At 40.9% G+C, this 16,968-nt stretch overlaps 1 pseudogene; it reads left to right on the top strand.

The window, feature by feature from the left end:
• The first annotated feature begins 16,349 nt into the window (after nucleotides 1–16,349).
• Nucleotides 16,350–16,757, top strand: LOC103551660 (small ribosomal subunit protein eS17-like; annotated as a pseudogene).
• Nucleotides 16,758–16,968: the final 211 nt, after the last annotated feature.

Below are 16,968 nucleotides of genomic sequence, written 5' to 3' on the forward strand. Positions count from 1 at the left end.
CTCTAGAGGTTGTTTATTTCTTCCTAGAATCATGCAGTTAAGTAGGTAGCTACCACCAGGAACAGGAAAAGTATAGGCAATCCTCATTTCTTAAAACACTTAGGCTTCCCTTAGGCATGGGAAGCCACATTAAAATTGCATTATATGTCCTTTTTATTGAAAATACAACTTCCTAATAAAACCATCATTTAAATCAATTGCTGATCTCTAAAACAAAATATAAAGCAAGTGCAATCAGAATAAAAACTCCTATGTACTGTCATGTGCTTTTCCACAAATCTTCAACAATTATCACTTACCTCTTAATTTAACGCTGGTTTTCTGCCTAACTGGCATAAGGAAACATACTCACCTTGAACTCTTTATCTAACTAAAAAGCCTTACAAAACACATCTAGGATGGAAGCACTGGTTCCTCTCACCAGCAATCTGTTAGAGTTGTTCCCCAATGCTTGTCCTTAGATATCCTACCCACCTGTCAAGTCACCATAAGCAGAAATTGTAGAATCAAGGGTTATTAACTAAAGACACTGTCTCCTAGAAAAAAATATGCAAACATCACAAATGTAGGAAAGAGAGAGAGAGAGAGAAAGAAGATCCTAATACTTATCTCCCCAGAGTTCTAACTCTAGGAAAACTGAAGAGGAGACACTGTTGCCTGTGTAGCTTTAATGAGCGTAAAATGAATAGGTCTTCTTCCTTGAATGAATCTTTCACATGGTCTGAGCCAGGGTATATGAAAGCAAGCATTTTGCTGACATGTTTTAAAACAGTGAGGCCAAGGAAGGGTTACTAAAGAGAAAAAAATAAAAGCACAAACATAAATACCAAGCTGTCAGCATCGCCCTAGAGGATGTTTAATTGTCAGATGGATAGTTCGGACCTTTTATGATGTCAAATGTTTGATGCTTATAGAGGAACAAAGTAAATTCAAGATGGAAATTGGGCCTTAGACCAGTATGAGGAAGCTGGGGCCAAGTAATGCAGAGCTAGGTGCTGGGCAGGAAGACTGGTGTGCTCACAACCAGGGCATCGGGGTCCGTGTAACCCCGGGTAAGTCATTAAGTCCATAAAGGCTTTCATCCCCTCTATCGGGGGAACAGGCTGGCTTCAAGGGGCACCTCCAGCTTTGTGATTTTAAACCACTTTTGCCACCACCGCCCCTAGTTTCTGAGTCATCACGATCTGTATTCAGAGACTAGGCACAACAGATTTCCTTTACCTGACCTGTTCCAAGGCTGAGACTACCCACCCAGTGTCAGCCCTTGTCAATTGTCCACATTCAGTCCCAACTCAAAGCTCACCTTCTCCATGAAGCTTGCCAAACTTACCCTCACTCTGATGCCTCTATGTTGTTTCAGCAACTTTGCATATTCTTTACATTTTATTCCCTACAGAGTGATTATCACTCTTCTTGCATGCATTATTGAATGTTGTGTTTTGGTGCCTTGATTCTCGTTTGGTCTAATAGAAAAAGCATGGGAATGTATTAACATGTGTTAAATATCTATGTATTCCAGTATTTCATTATTGAACACTCACGATTCTCAATAAGCAAAACAAAAAAGAATGAAAAGCACGGGTTCTGGAGCCAGAAGATGTAGGTTTAACTCCTAGCTCTGTATCTTTCTAGCTGTGTGACTCTGGAGAAGTTTCTTAATCTCTCTGATCTGTAGTACCTTGATGGAAGAAGATGGTGAACAATGCTGACCTCATAAGGATTTTTGAAGATTCCTTTATATACTGGATGTAAAATGCCTGCTATAGAGAACAGACATTATAAATCGTAATTCTCTGCCCTTTCTGGGGAGAAGTACCAACCTTTTGGGAGAAGAGAGGTTGTTTTGTTAACTTCCTGGTAATAAACATTTATCATAGTTCTTTGCATATGAAAAGGATCCAATTACTTCTGGTTGAAATAAGCCTTTGAGTTGGTAAAAATTAAGAGAATTAAGGGCAAAACATGGAGGAAAGAATGCTTGACCTGTGGTTTGAACACCAGATCTTGGTTCTCATTCAGTGACTAGCTGAGTCACCTCGTACCCTCTGGGAGAACCATCCTTAAAAGGATGGAGTTGCACTAGAGCAGAAGTTGCAAACTGATGGCCTTCAGACCATATCTGGCCTCCAGACACTTTTTCTTTGGCCCACAAAATGCTTTTTTCTGAAACTTGAACTTGTTTGCTAACATTAAAAAATTATGAAATTTATCATAAAAAATCCAGATTGTTGAAATTTTGTGGAAACACCTGGCAACCTGGGTCCACATTTCCACATGCCAACAGTCTGATGGAGCTGAGGTCCCCTCTCCCTTTAGATGGAGCGCATGGTCTCTGGTTCCCACGATCCCCTCCTGGCGCACAGCGCTTCTTTGTGTTGCCTGCCTCAATCTGGTGTTTGATTCTGGAAACACTAGACTAGACAAACTCTAGAACCCCTAGTTGTTCTAATTTTTGGAGTGGGAGACAAAAGTTGCTGAGGGCATGCTGCTGGTAAGGCCAGCAGTGATTTACGAGGACACTGGTTGCTGTCCTTGAAGGGTCCAAGGGCCTTGAGCCAGATTCCTTCCATCTCTCCGTTGCCGCACACTGAGCAGACTGGAGAACACAGAAGTTTATAAAATAGAGAAAGTAGAAGAAGAAATGAAGCTTGGCTCAATAACCGTTACCAGGATATTCAGTAAAATAGCTGAAACTTCATTGCTTTCAAAAAATATTAAGGAGGAGGCCACAGCTTCCCTTCCAGAAGCATCTCAGAATGATCCCTTTGGAACAGAGCTAAGTGGGATGTGAGAAAGTGAAGGAGGATATGCTTTCGTGGGGACAGGCCCTGCCCCTCACCCTGGGGGAGTTAATTCTGCAGGCTCCCTAAGGCCGTGAGAGCCTCTTCAACCCCGAAACAACATCTCACTGGAAAGAGAATGTGTAGAGTAGGACTTGTAGACTATAGGCTGGCATCAGTGACATGCACAAACAGTATCCAAAAGCCACCTCTGGTGAACAGTCTGAGCAGGACAGCTCCAAGTCTTCTTGGAAAGTAGCCTTACCCATGGTAAATAGATGCATTCAGGTAGATGCACTCAGGAAGGTACTTCCTGTCCTGCTACTTAACCCTTCCACACACTGTCTCTGCTTCAGCTTTCGGACAGAGCCGATGGATTCCTCAAGAAACAATACCCAAATTCCTCTGCCAGGTGTCCACGCAAACAGCAAAGGAAAAGAACAGGTGTGCCTGTGGCTAAAGAAAAGAGAGAGAGAACAAAACAGATCAAGGAGAGAAGCAATCTGTGTATAATAGGATGTGGTAGTTAAATCGTTATCTTCTTTGAATTCTTTTAGAAATAAAATAAATATAAAAAGACAAGTAATTTTCTCACCTAATTTGCTTGTGGAGCTGATAATTAAGTGTTGTTGGTTGCATCACCAGAATGAATTTGTGATACTTGCTCTAGTGTCTCTGCATATTTAAAGATGAAAATGTTCTTTCTGGTGCTCAGTAAAAATATCATTTTTATGAACTCTCTCCCCCAGGCAGTTCTGTAGCCTCCATTTCATGTTTATGGAGCTGCAAGGCTGCCTATCTGGGATATGACAAAGACCAACTTTACACCTAAACGCTCCTGTCAGCGGACCTGGTCCTTAACTCTGAGAAACAGGCCTGGACTCAGAATTCCACAGAGATTCCAGATGTTCTCAGAGAGACCTCCTACACTTGCATCTGTATGTTTCTGACTCCCTCCCCTCTTACAGTTCAAAAAATGGTAGGCAGGAAACATTGCATAATGGTTAAAACTCCAGCTCCAGAGGCAGACCTGTCTTGGAATGCCCAGAGCCATTTGCATGAACTTGGGCAAGTCATTAAACTCCTTGAGCCTGGTTTCCTCATCCTCAAATGGAAACAAGAATGGTAACTCACAGGGATTACTGCAAAGATGAAATGAGCTAACACATGTAAAGTATTTAGCACATCTGGAGCATAGTAAGAGTTCATTACAGGGTAGATATCATCATCGTCGTCACTATCACTACCTATTCCAGATGATCCCAAAGTAGTTGCATGTCAGAATTACCAGAGGATAATCTTAAAAAGACATATTCACAGATCTCACTCTCAAAACCATATTAGAACTTCTGAGAGTGGTCCTAATGATTTATGTTAAGCTCTCTAAGTGAATAAATGCCTGGGAACCATCGATCCAGGCCTGCTGCCACAGAACCTTAGAGACTGAGCATGGAGAGAGGGGTGGCTCTAGGGGGATTCAAGTTCAAAGACAGAACAAGGACCCAACTTCTCCTTTGAGAATCATTTTGTTTAATCTTCGGGAAAGGGCATCATCACAACTGTCATTGGTATAAGTCGCCTCACATCTCTCAGGTTTCTTTTTAATCTTATTTATTGACGCCAAAGATACTCATTGCTAGCATACCAGGATATTCCACAGAGATTGAATTTGCTCATTCTTTAAGCAGGTGTTTACAGTGGAGACAACAGCATAAACACAGAAGAAAAATTTAAAAATATTTCTTTTTTAAAGAAGTGGAGAGGGAGACACTTAATTTTAGCTTTTTAAACTAACATCTCTAATCAAGTTTAGCTGTTCTAAGGCTAGTTACTAAATATTCTTTGTGTGATGCCCTCAGTTGAAATGCTCAACAAAGCACATTGCTCCCATGAGATATGATGTTCTTCTGGCAGTTGGGACAAAGGTAGGTGAAGAAGTAAAAATGTTCTCCATTCCGGTTGACCATGCCAAACCAAGAATTGTTTTGGCCGTGGAACATCAGGTTTAATTCAACCTTTCTTACTTCTGCTCTTGCTCAGGTGATGGATCTGCAGGAAACAAATGTGGGTGACTGGTGTGGCCAGATCTTGACAAACCCTCAAAATCAGAGAGAGCTAATAAAGCTCGGCATTTACTCATAGGCATCACAACCGTGACTGGTCCATCTCTGGAGCCCACTGCAGGCTGGAGCGGAGAAAAGGCATATCAGCACATTTCTCATTTCCATAGCTGTCACATCACCACTGTCTCCCCCTGCAAGAAATATCTTGGTTGGTAATGACCAGCAACGCTTTTAGAGGGATAAACATAAATTCTGTCTAGTTTATAAAAACTGAATTATTTGCAAATTTTATCACTTTATTAGAGTGATGCTGTTAAACATCTTATAATACATAAGACAGATCCCTAATCAAAGAATTATCTCACCAAAATGCAATAGTGCCAGGAGTGATGAAGCTGGCTATGGAAGAATCTGTCCGATTGGGCTCCTGCCCTCCTCTGCATGGCAGCCCATCTCTTTTGCACCCCACCAGGACACAGGGATCACTGATATTGGTTTTCATTGTCGGCTTGTTGGGCAGTCTCTAGGGCAGACAGGGGACATCTGTTTGCAGAAATCTCTTTCCTCCCAAGGGAAGACGGGAGAAGCATGTATTTCAGGCTGACCTGAAGGATTACAATGGCACAACTAGCTTGGGGGTGGCTGAGATGCAGTCCTGCATCCTGTAATAACTAGCTCGAGTGCTTAACAAAATCAAAAAGATGAATGGATATCGTTTGTGCTGCCCCTCTGTGTTTAGGAAGGTGAAATAATCAGAAATAAATGGAGAAAGTTGTTAAGCAGATGGCATGTGGATTAACTACCAAAGGAAGTTAAAATTTCAAATCGATGGTAAACCTGCCTTGTAGCCATTGCTTCTGCTGCTGCTATTGCTGCTACTTAACATCCACCCCAAGTTACACAGCCTTCGCAATTATATTCTTCATACTCTTGACTCCAACAAGGTTTTTGATATATTATTTTTTGGCCATAGTAAAGAATATCTGACAACTGTGAGCATCTGCAACATCAATAATTTCTGATATCCTGGAAAAATGTGGATCCAGTTCTGGAAGCCATGCTATTTAACTTTCATCCATGTTTTTGCATTCCTGAGATGTGATTTTCCCCAAATCGTCTGTGTTTCTTTTCTTGGCTATGAAAAAGGATGGTGATGACCAAATTAGTCACTAGCCAATGGGCACCTGCTCTGAATCAGCAGCAAAATTAGAAACAACAGGATCATTTGGAATTCCCATTCAGAGAAACCAATGGGGTAGTTATAAATTTTGTTCTGTTGAAAAACTTAAAAAGGAAAGTGAAATAATGTTATATCATTTTGACTTTGAGAAATCCAACTTTGCCTGCTTTGATCATTCGTCCTGCTGGGTTGTAGAGAAAATTATTTTTAGTCTTTACCAGTGCTCACCACCACCACCCAGGAATCCTCAGGAGATGTCAGGGGTCTGAGGCAGCCTGGAGCATTAGCTCTCTGCACTGGTTCCCACTGAGGTGCTCATGGTCTGGGTGATCTCTAACAGAGCTGCTATGGCAAACAATTTAAGAGAGCGCCATTTACCATAGACTACAGTCTGAATGGTTCCCCTAAAAATATTCAAGGAAGACATGTCACCTCAATGCTGCTGGGCAAAAGCGGCATGGGGACTTCTGCCAATTCTGGAAGCTACTACAAATGTAGGCTATCTGGCCGTCCCCCCTCTGAGATTCTCCCACCTCCCTGGAGCACTATGCAGGAGCAGGGTGCCAGTAATTCCACACCTCATCTCCTCCCTAGTTTGGGGGAACCTCCCCAGAGCTTCCAAGACTCCTTCAAAGCTTCCTACCTTTCCTCTCATAGAACTCACCCACCCACCTACCCACCCTATGTCCTTCTAGTAACTTCAGTGGATCACCAGAAACATGAATTTAGCTTTTCTTGGGAGTGAGGAGGGCAGTTAGTGTAGAAAAGTGAGATGTTAAAATCAGTCTGGTTTTTGTGTTTTGTTTTTCTAATTCACCCTGACCTACCTGGGGCTGAGTTAATCCCAGAGCTTTTTCAAGGAGGGATCTGAGATAACTTGACAAATGAAAAGAAGAGAGTGCATCCCAAGAGCATTACACCTCATGAAGAAGACCCCAATTATCACCCCTTTAGCAGGAAAGAGAAGGAAGTAACTCAAGAGCGAAAGGTGGGAAGGAAAAAGCAGCAAAGACACAGTTTAAGTTCATCTCCCCAGAGTGTATGTTAGATGACCAACTCTGTTTCTCTGGTTTCCTTCTTTCACAGTATTTCTCAGGCAGTGTTCACATTCACACTCTTATTCTAATCTCTCATCTTCGGTCCTGGACCACCTAGTCCAATGGAGGCCCGTCTTCTGAGGTGTCCAGCCCTGCTGGGTCAATCCATTGGGGTCAGAGTTGATTGGCAGAGCATGAAGTTTCTACTCAATAAGAAAGGAGAAAAGCCATCATAATCAGGAAAAGAATGGAGAGTCCATACATCAACAGATTAAGGATTTCCCATGAAAAGAAACATTCTGATCCACCATGACATTTCCCCTTTGCATAGTAGTTTTTCTAATTTCTTTTCTTAGACCTATTGCTCTGTTGTTTAATAGACACTTACCACTTTGTGGGCTGTTTATGGCCCCCTTTGCGCCCTCACAGTAGCACTTAGCAAGTTGCCTTGCACATATTAGGTGCTCTATACTGGTTTGTGGAGTGGAAATAAAAAGATGAAGCAGCCACAAAGATGAAAACTAATATACAAAAAAGCATGGGAACCAAGGCACTTTTTCATTAATCTTGTATAGCAGCAACCCTGCTCCTGAAAGCTGTCACACCTTTGAAGTGAGACAGTTTTATGTGTGTGTGTGTGTATGCATGTGTGTGTGTTTAAAGAAGGAGATAGAAGCCACTGTGTTGGCTTGTTGCTCAGCCATCCTCCTTCCAGGGTATTGGGAGGCTGAGCTTCACTGATGAGCATGGGTTTCATTGCTTCCATTAGTCCCGTTAGCTGGATCAGAAGAGAGCATCTTTAAGCCTAAGCAGCCCACAAATCCTGGAGCACTTCCCTTTCATGTGCCCCACTGCTTATCTACTCTGACAACAATATGGTGAGACTTCCCTCCCTCTGGCTTAGGGCCATGGTCACCATCAGAGCACACACAGTGCTCTAGGAGTGGGCAGAATAGCAGGAAAAGGTCAGAATGAATACATACTTCTCTTGAAAGAAATATACCTTAGCTTAACTGCTTGTCTACAGGAACAGAGGACATCTCTGCAAGGCATTCGCCAAACTAGCATATATTTCTGAGAGCGGGATGTTGAACTTCTAACCACAACCAGAGTCAGTCACAAGTGACAGTCCTTTACAATTTATAGCAACCCTAATAAAAAGGGTTCTCAAGGGGAAAGATCCATCTCACCTCTGAGTGATGATAAAGGAGAAAGGGAAAGTGGTAGATAATGGACAGTATTTGGATTTATTTCTCTTGAGTGAGGAGAACAGAAATGAACAGACATGAGAGTCTGTGTAATGTCAAATGTCCCCAGGAGGTCTTACCAGGGAAGGGAGCAAGTGTACAGGCCTTATTTAAAAAGATGCTGTAAATGTCAATTCTTCTTTGCCTCCCTAGAATTTGTATCCTTCATTCTGAGAGGCTTTTTCATTTAAAACTGGAAGAAAAGGACACCAATTTGCAATGCCACCGATGAATGAGACATGGCTTAAAATGGTCAGTTGATGTGACGTCCATTCACTTTTGCTGTGCAATAAACCACCCTAAAACTTGGTGGTTTAAGACACATGCATTTAACCCACAATTCTGTGGGTCAGTAATTTGCGCTGGCTCAGTTGGGAAGTTCTGATCTAGACTAGGCTACAGCATCTGCTGTAGCTGCCGAATCTGCTGAGGGCTGGAACAGCTCATCTCTGCTCCATGTGCTCTTTCATCTGCCCATAGGTAGCCTGAGATTGTTCACCTCGTGGCTGGTAGGCTTCCAAGAGACAAAGCTAATCGCTCAATGCTTCTGGAGGCCTAAGCTCACCACTGGCACAGCCTGATTTCTGCCTCGTTCTGTTGGTCAAAGTAAGTCACATGGCTAAGCCCAATTTCAAGGGGTCAGGAAGATACTCCATCTCTTGAAAGGAGAAGTTGCGAAGTCACATTACAAAGGGGTGTGACTTCAGAGAGGACTTGAGAATTGGCAACTTTTTCAAACTATCTATATAGTGAGACTTTTCATGACTTGCCCCTGGCCTCTGTGCCAGCTTTGCAGGAAACCACACAGTAACTAGCGTCTGATTCACAAGAAGAGAACTGGACGAAGAATCGGGAAACCTGAATTCTTGTCCTGATCCTGCCATCTTCAGACTGTGTGACACTGAAACTTTGATCTTCTCTTAGAGAAGGAGGTGGATTCAGTGAACTCCAAGGCCCTTTCTGTAACTAAAGTCCTATGATTCTGGAATAGGCAGCTTTTCTTTCAGCAGCTCAAGAAGTGAGCAAAATATATATTTTGGTATTAAAAATGGATTTTATTATGTTTTTCATTATCTTCTGCTCTGGTCATCACCCACAACTAGCTTGTCTCTCTTCCATTCTACTGTCTAAGGTATCTCTTTGGGAAATTTGGATCCATTGGAAGGCAAAAAGTATAATAAATAATCTCTTTTTAATTTTAATTACTTGTTGCACAAATAATATTGTGAAAATAGTGTCAGAAATAAACATTCAAAAATCCTACCACTCAAATAATATACACATAATTACACACGTTCCTTGAATACACATGGCATTTAAAATCCATAGTCATCAGCTTTAAAGTATACATCTTTATTTTAAGAAACAGGTATACAGAAAAGTGCACACATCTTAAGTATACAGCTCAATGAATTTTCAAAGTGTAAACATACCCAAGTAGTGGATATCCAGATCAAACAAAACATTACTAAAAACCCAAAGCCCTCTCCCTCCCAATTACTACTGGTTCCCCCAAGTTAACCAGTGTCTTGACTTCTATCACTATAGATCAGTTTTGCCTAGACAATAGAATGGAAGAGGAACCTTCCATGGACCTTCATGTAAATGGAATTATGTAACATGTACTCTTTCCTATCTGTCTTCTTTCACTCAACATTATGATTGTGAGATTCGTTGACGTTATTGTGTGTAATGGTACTTTTTGTTAATTTTCGTTGCCATAAATTACTCTATTGTATGAACATACCAATGATTTATTCATCCATTCCACTGCTGGGCATTTTGGTAGCTTCCAGTTTGGGACTATTATGAATAGTACTTCTATGAACATTCTTATAAGTGTTTTTGCTGCACACATGTACAAATTTGTTACATATACACCTAGAAGTGGAATTGTTAAGTCTTAAGTTTTACGTTTGCTGTGATAGATACTATTAAACAGTTTTCCAAATTGGTTTTACCAAATTACATAACCACCAGCAACATATCAGAGCTCCCACTGATCTACATCTTTGATAACTTGGTGATGTGAGCCTTTCAAAATTTTAGCAAATCTAGGGGCCAGCCCTATGACACAGGGGTTGGACTTGCACGCTCCACTTTGGCAGCCCAGGGTTTGCAGGTTGGGCTCCTGAGTGCAGACCTACACACTGCTCATCAAGCCATGCTATGGCAGTGTCCCATATACAAAATGGAGGAGGATTGGCACAGATGTTAGTTCAGGGACAATGTTCCTCACAAAAAAAAAAAATTACCAAATCTACTGAATGTGTATGAGTATGTCACTGTGGTTTTGTCAATGCTGTTTTTATAATGCTCTTTCTGTTTGTTTTCACATGGCATTAAAGATAATCCCTTGAAGTTCCATCCCGTCCTTGAGTTCTCTGATTCTCCCTTTTCCGGTACAGAATTTTAAAAATACGTGCAAAAGCAAAATTTGGTGTATATATATATATACAGTGGAATATTATCCAGCCTTAAAAAGAAAGGAAATTCTGAAACACGCAATACATGGATGAAACTTGAGGACATTATGCTGAGTGAAATTAGCCAGTCACAAAAAGACAAATACTGTATGATTCCACTTACATGAGGTACTTAGAGTAGTCAGATTCATAGAGACCGAAAGTAGAATGATGGCTGCCAGGGGCCAGGTGGAGGGGAATGAGGAATTATTGCTAAGTGGGCACAGAGTTTCAGTTTTGCAGGATGATAAGAGTTCTGGAGATAGATAGTGGCGATGGTTGCACAACAATGTGAATGTACTTAATACCACTGAACTCTACACTTAAAAGTAATTAAGATGGTGAATTTCATGTTATGTGTATTTTACCAGAATAATATTTTTAAAAAAGGCAGAAAGAAAATGGCCGTCAGTCCAAAACTTTGTATAAAGTACATGGTATCTCCTCCTGTCTCAACTGTCAAAGTTCTTTCAGGAGATGCCAGGTAGGCTATGAAGAGAAAGGAGAGGGGCCAGCCCCGTGGCCGAGTGGTTAAGTTCGAGCGCTCTGCTTTGGCGGACCAGGGTTTTGCCGGTTCGGATCCTGGGCGCAGACATGGCACCACTCATCAGGCCATGCTGAGGTGGCATCCCACATAGCACAACCAGAGACACTCACAACTAGAATATACAACTATGTACTGGAGGGCTTTGGGGGGAAGAAAAAGAAGAAAAAAAAAGATTGGCAGTAGATGTTAGCTCAGGTGCCAATCTTAAAAAAAAAAGAGAGAGAGAGAAAGGAGAATATGAGTAGTACAATGTTTCCAAGCACAATAGATTCCTTTACCAAGCATTATAGAAGTTATCTACCTCCTTCCACCCACAAAAAACAGAATCGCTGAGTATACAGAAGTCACAAGGAAGCAGATTTCTCCTCAATGAAAGAAAGTATCTGTCTTTGAATAAACTGAATAACAACAAAATGGCCCTCTGGAAACTGACCATGTTTGAATTTTTCTTTTGAGGGATGCTACACAGATAAGAAAACAGAAGCTCCTCCTGGTTCTATAATTCTAGTAGATTTTTCTTGACACTTGAATCTTGAACTAAATATAGGCATTAATTATCTCCAGATTATTTGAAGTGCATTTTTGAAAGTGTTTCCCACTTCCCTAGGAGCAAGGTGGTCCTTTCAGATCATTCATAGCCATGATCCAACATGCCTATGTTAGACCAATAAAAATCGCCTTGAGATAACATATGCCATTCTTAAGAATAAACTCTGATTGAAACAGACCAACTTCACGGATGCTCATTAGATTGCCTGCTTTCTTGGAGACTTGGTGCTGTAGACCAAATGCTTGTGTCCCCCCAAAATTCATGTGTTGAAACCTAATCTCTAATGTGACGGTATTTGAAGGTGAGGCCATTGGGAGGAGATTAGGTGATTAGGGTGGAGCCCACAATGAATGGAATTAGTGCCCTTATAGAGAAGCTCAAGAGCTCCCTCACCCCTTCTTCCATGTGAGCACATAGCAAGAAGACAGCCGTCTATGAACTGGGAAACAGGCCCGCACCAGACACAGAGTCTGCCAGCACCTTGATCTGGGACTTCCCAGCCTCCAGAACTGTGAGAAAGAAATGTTGTCGAGGCCACCCAATCTATGGTATTTTTGTTACAGCAGCCTGAATGGACTAGGATACTCACTCTTTAACCTCGCCTATATTCTATAATCAAGCCTAGTCTCTGAACTCCTATTGACTCTTCCCTGAACTCTTCAGTCTGAATTAGATGCCAGTCTATTGTTTTACTGGGAGTCCCCTGGCACAGTCCCAGACCAGCCTTGTAATGTCCTATGCAATGCCAAGTGTGAAGAGAGATGGATGAGATTATTCCTGATTCCAACCATTTCCCGTCTGAAATGGAAACCAGGTTAATGAGTGGCATAAACATTGTGATCACTTTTAACTAGGATATGAATCAGCTTGGTGAAAATGACTCTTTTATAGCTATTTTTACTTTCATTAGAGCCTTGTCAGGAAACATTATTTTAATAGGTGTCAAATCCAAGCTTATTTTTTAACCTGCTTAGGTCTCTAATATTCTTCAACCTGGAATATTTAAGAAAATTTGTGCACTCAGGTCTAGAGGCAAAGCGCAACGGGAAACCTTTTGCTCAGCTTGGAGAAAACTCTATGTCAAAAATGGCTATCGACTATGTACAGATAGATGATTTCTAAAGATCCATTTTAGTTTTAGAATGCTATGATTTCTATTAAGTAATAATAATGGAGGTCATTTGTTGACTATTTTCATCTCACAAGGGAGAGAGGTACAATTATTTTCACCCACTGTACACATGGGGAAATGAAGTCCTAGTAAGGAAGAATAAACTCCTGTGGCCATTCCCAGCGCCACGATTCTAATTATGGCTACAACACACGCATGTTCTCAACCATTGCTCTCTGTAAAGGACATTGAGTTGTCATCCACATTACCCAGCCAGACTGAAAGGAAACAGGTATCAAGACTGAGAGGAGATATGAGCTTGACAGAAAAATTTACCACTGGTAAGAGTTAAGAAGCAGTGAAAATGCTAAAATGAAGCTATGACATAGTTGCTACAATATTTAAAAAGATATTACATATTCCTATCTAATTACAATCAATCAGGTGAACTTGCCTAAATCAGAGATGAAAGAAACAGTGGAAGAACTTCCCGTCCTGAAATAATTCTGTGTCTAGTGAGGTCCCAGAGAGAGTCTAATCTGCTTACCCACTGAAAGTGTCACTCAAATATAATCTCTAAAGGAAGGGACTAAGTGAATTTATCACTATTTTGCCTGGCATATGGAAGACCCTCAAGAAATATTTATTGACTGCCTAACTGGCTGAATTTGAGCATGTTCTGGCCTACTTAGGTGGCAGATGAGGTAGGCTAGCTATAACATCACTGAGATGTGGGCTTGATGAGCTCCTTAGATATGAAATAACTGAACTAGTTGGAGGTGACGGTAGAAGCTGTAGGGATAAGACCCTCAAATAGATGAGAGGAAATCACTGCTACAGTTCTCACCCCAAAGAAGAGAGGGTCAGAAACCTTAAGTTTGCTATGATAGGCTTGGCTGAGCTTTTGGGAAAGGAACAGCTTACGTGCAGAACTGTTCCTTCCGCATCTAAATTGGGTCCTGGATGAGTCTTGAAAGAACTTGGGGTAAGTTCCTAAGACAAAAGGGACAGCATGGGCCAAAATATCAGGATAGTGAAAAAGTACACCAGTAAGTCCTCAAGAAGCTGAGTGTGCAAAATCATTTGTTTCTGGCTTCACTTAAGAACTTAGCATGGAAGGGAGGAAAGCCTCCATCCCTTGACTCATGGGAGATGTTGATACTGAGCGGCAAGCCAACAATTACATGTCAAGATGAATGACATGAGGTGGAGGCCAAAGTAGAGGTTTTGAGGACCATCAGAATGGATGATTTCATGGAAACCAAGGCCTAACCAGAATGTCAGGAGCAAAAGACAGAAGGAGAGGAGGTTCCTTGAGTAGAAAAGATCTGTAGCATCTTACTGGCCAGGACAACTTAGGTCACCTGCAGTACTGTAACCAACCGTCTCCTTCCCTGGGGTCAGAGCACTGGTCAGAGCTGTCTCCTAAAGCCAGAGCTCCTGGCACTAGGCTGGACTTTGGGAAGCTCTCTATTTGTCTTCTGGTGTTCCCAAGAAGCCAGATCCCTAATATTTACAAGTAAGTATCTAGATAAGTCTGCCATATAGGAACGCATGGCTTTATCAGAGAACAATGGAAAGTAAGGATATTTATAAATGTCCTCTTTACAGATCTCCTATGTTCAAGTTACTACAGGTGATAAGTCTTACAATAGAAATAGGTATTTATTTATATTAAGATCAACTTCTTTATTTCCTCAAGGGACTCAGAGAAGAAATTTCTCCTCTGTCTCAGTACCGAGAACAGTTTTGCTTCTTCCAAGCAGCTCTCTTGCTTTTATGGTATTTGTGCTGTGAATCATGTGACAAATCTTGTTCCCTGCTACTAATCAGAACAGATCTAAATTTGTGACGATACAGCTATATAGAATACAGTTTTTATGGTATGCACTTGGAATTCTGACTTTTTAAATCTTACTTTACTCCAAAATTTCAATTTAGTTACTCTGACTTTCCCTTAATTCAATTGGAAAATCTCCTTTTCTTTTGCTTTGTTGTTGCTGTTGTTGTTGTGTGTGTGTGTGTGTGTGTGTGCGCGCACGCATGCGTATAACTTGTTATACATTCTATATTTCATGATTCACCACTAATTCTTTTGGGAATGAGCCAGTATAAGAAAATAATGAGATATAATGAAATAAAATAGGTTTTACGCCTTCTGTATATCTAGGAATTTCTTTAACTGGCAATTTTAAAGCTTTAGACATTGATGAAAGAAATTGAAGAAGACATAAATAAATGAAAAGGTATTCCATCTTTATGGACTGGAAGAATTAATCTTGTTAAAATGTCCATATTACCTAAAGCAATCTACAGATTTAATGCAAAATTCCAATGGCTTTTCTCACAGAAATAGAAAAAACAATTCTAAAATTTGTATGGAACCACAAAAGACCCCAAATAACCAAAGCAATCTTGAGAAGAATGAAGCTAGAGGCATCACACTTACTGATTTCAAACTATATTACAAAGTGATAGTAAGCAAAACAGTATGGCATTGGCATAAAAACAGACCCATAGATCAATGGAACAAAATAGAGAGGCCAGAAATAAACCCGTGCATATATATAGTCAATTCATTTATAAGATAAGAGCCAAGAATATACAATGGGGAAAAGAGAGTCTCTTCAATCAATGGTGTTAAAAAAGATGGACAGCCACACGAAGAAGAATGAAACCGGACCCCTATCTTATACCATACACAAAAATCAACTCAAAATGGATTAAAGTCGCTAATGTAAGACCTGAAACCATAAAACTCCTAGAAGAAAATGTTGGAAGAAAGCTCCTTGACATTGATCTTGGCAATAAATTTTGGATTTGGCACCAAAAGCAAATCCAACAAAAGCAAAAATAAGTAAGTGGAACTACATCAAACTAAAAAGCTTCAGCACAACAAAGGAAACCATCAATGTAATGAAAAGACAACCTATAGAATGGGAGGAAATATCTGCAAACCACATGTCCAATGAGGGATTAATATCCAAAATATACAAGGAATTCATACAACTCCATAGCAAAAAAACAAACAGAAAACAAAATAACCCAACTGAAAAAATGGGCAAAGGACCTGAATAGACATTTTTACAAGGAAGACTTACAAATGGTCAACAGGTACATTAAAAGGTGCTCAACATCACTAATCATCAGGGAAATGCAAATCGAAACAACAAGGAGATAACACCTCACACCTGTTAGAATGGCTATTATCAAAAAGACAAGAGATAACAATTGCTGGTGAGGAGGTAGATAAAAAGGAACACTTGTACACTGTTGATGGGAATATATACTGGTATAGCCACTATGGAAAACAGTATGGAGATTCTTCAAGAAATTAAAAAATAGCTCTTTTACCAGTGACGTGCCAACATGGGCCGCATTCGCACCAAGACCATGAAGAAGGCGGCCCAGGTCATCATTGAGAAGTACTACACATGCTTCAGCAATGACTTCCACACCAACAAGCACGTGTGTGAGGAGATCGCCATCATTCCCAGCAAGAAGCTCTGCAACAAGATCGCAGGCTATGTCACCCACCTGAGGAAGCGCATCCAGTGAGGACCTGTGAGAGGAATGTCCATCAAGCTGCAGGAGGAGGAGAGGGAGCAGAGGGATAACTATGTTCCTGAGGTCTCAGCCCTGGATCAGGAGATCATTGAAGTAGATCCTGACACTAAGGAAATGCTGAAACTCTTGGACTTTGGCAGTCTGTCCAACCTGCAGTTCACTCAGCCTAAAGTTGGGATGAATTTCAAAACACCATGTGGAGCTGTTTGAAAAAGCTTCTGGAAAGCAAAGGAAACCATCAACAAAATGGAAAGACAACCCACCAACTGGGACAAAATATTTGCAAGTCATTTATCAGACAAGGGGTTGATGTCCAAAGTATATAAAGAACTCACACAACTCAACAACAACAAAAAAAACAACCCAATCAAAAAATGGGCAGAGGATATGAACAGACATTTTTCAAAGGAAAATATACAGA

Source organism: Equus przewalskii, chromosome 15, assembly GCF_037783145.1.
Source record: "Equus przewalskii isolate Varuska chromosome 15, EquPr2, whole genome shotgun sequence".
NCBI lineage: Eukaryota > Metazoa > Chordata > Mammalia > Perissodactyla > Equidae > Equus > Equus przewalskii.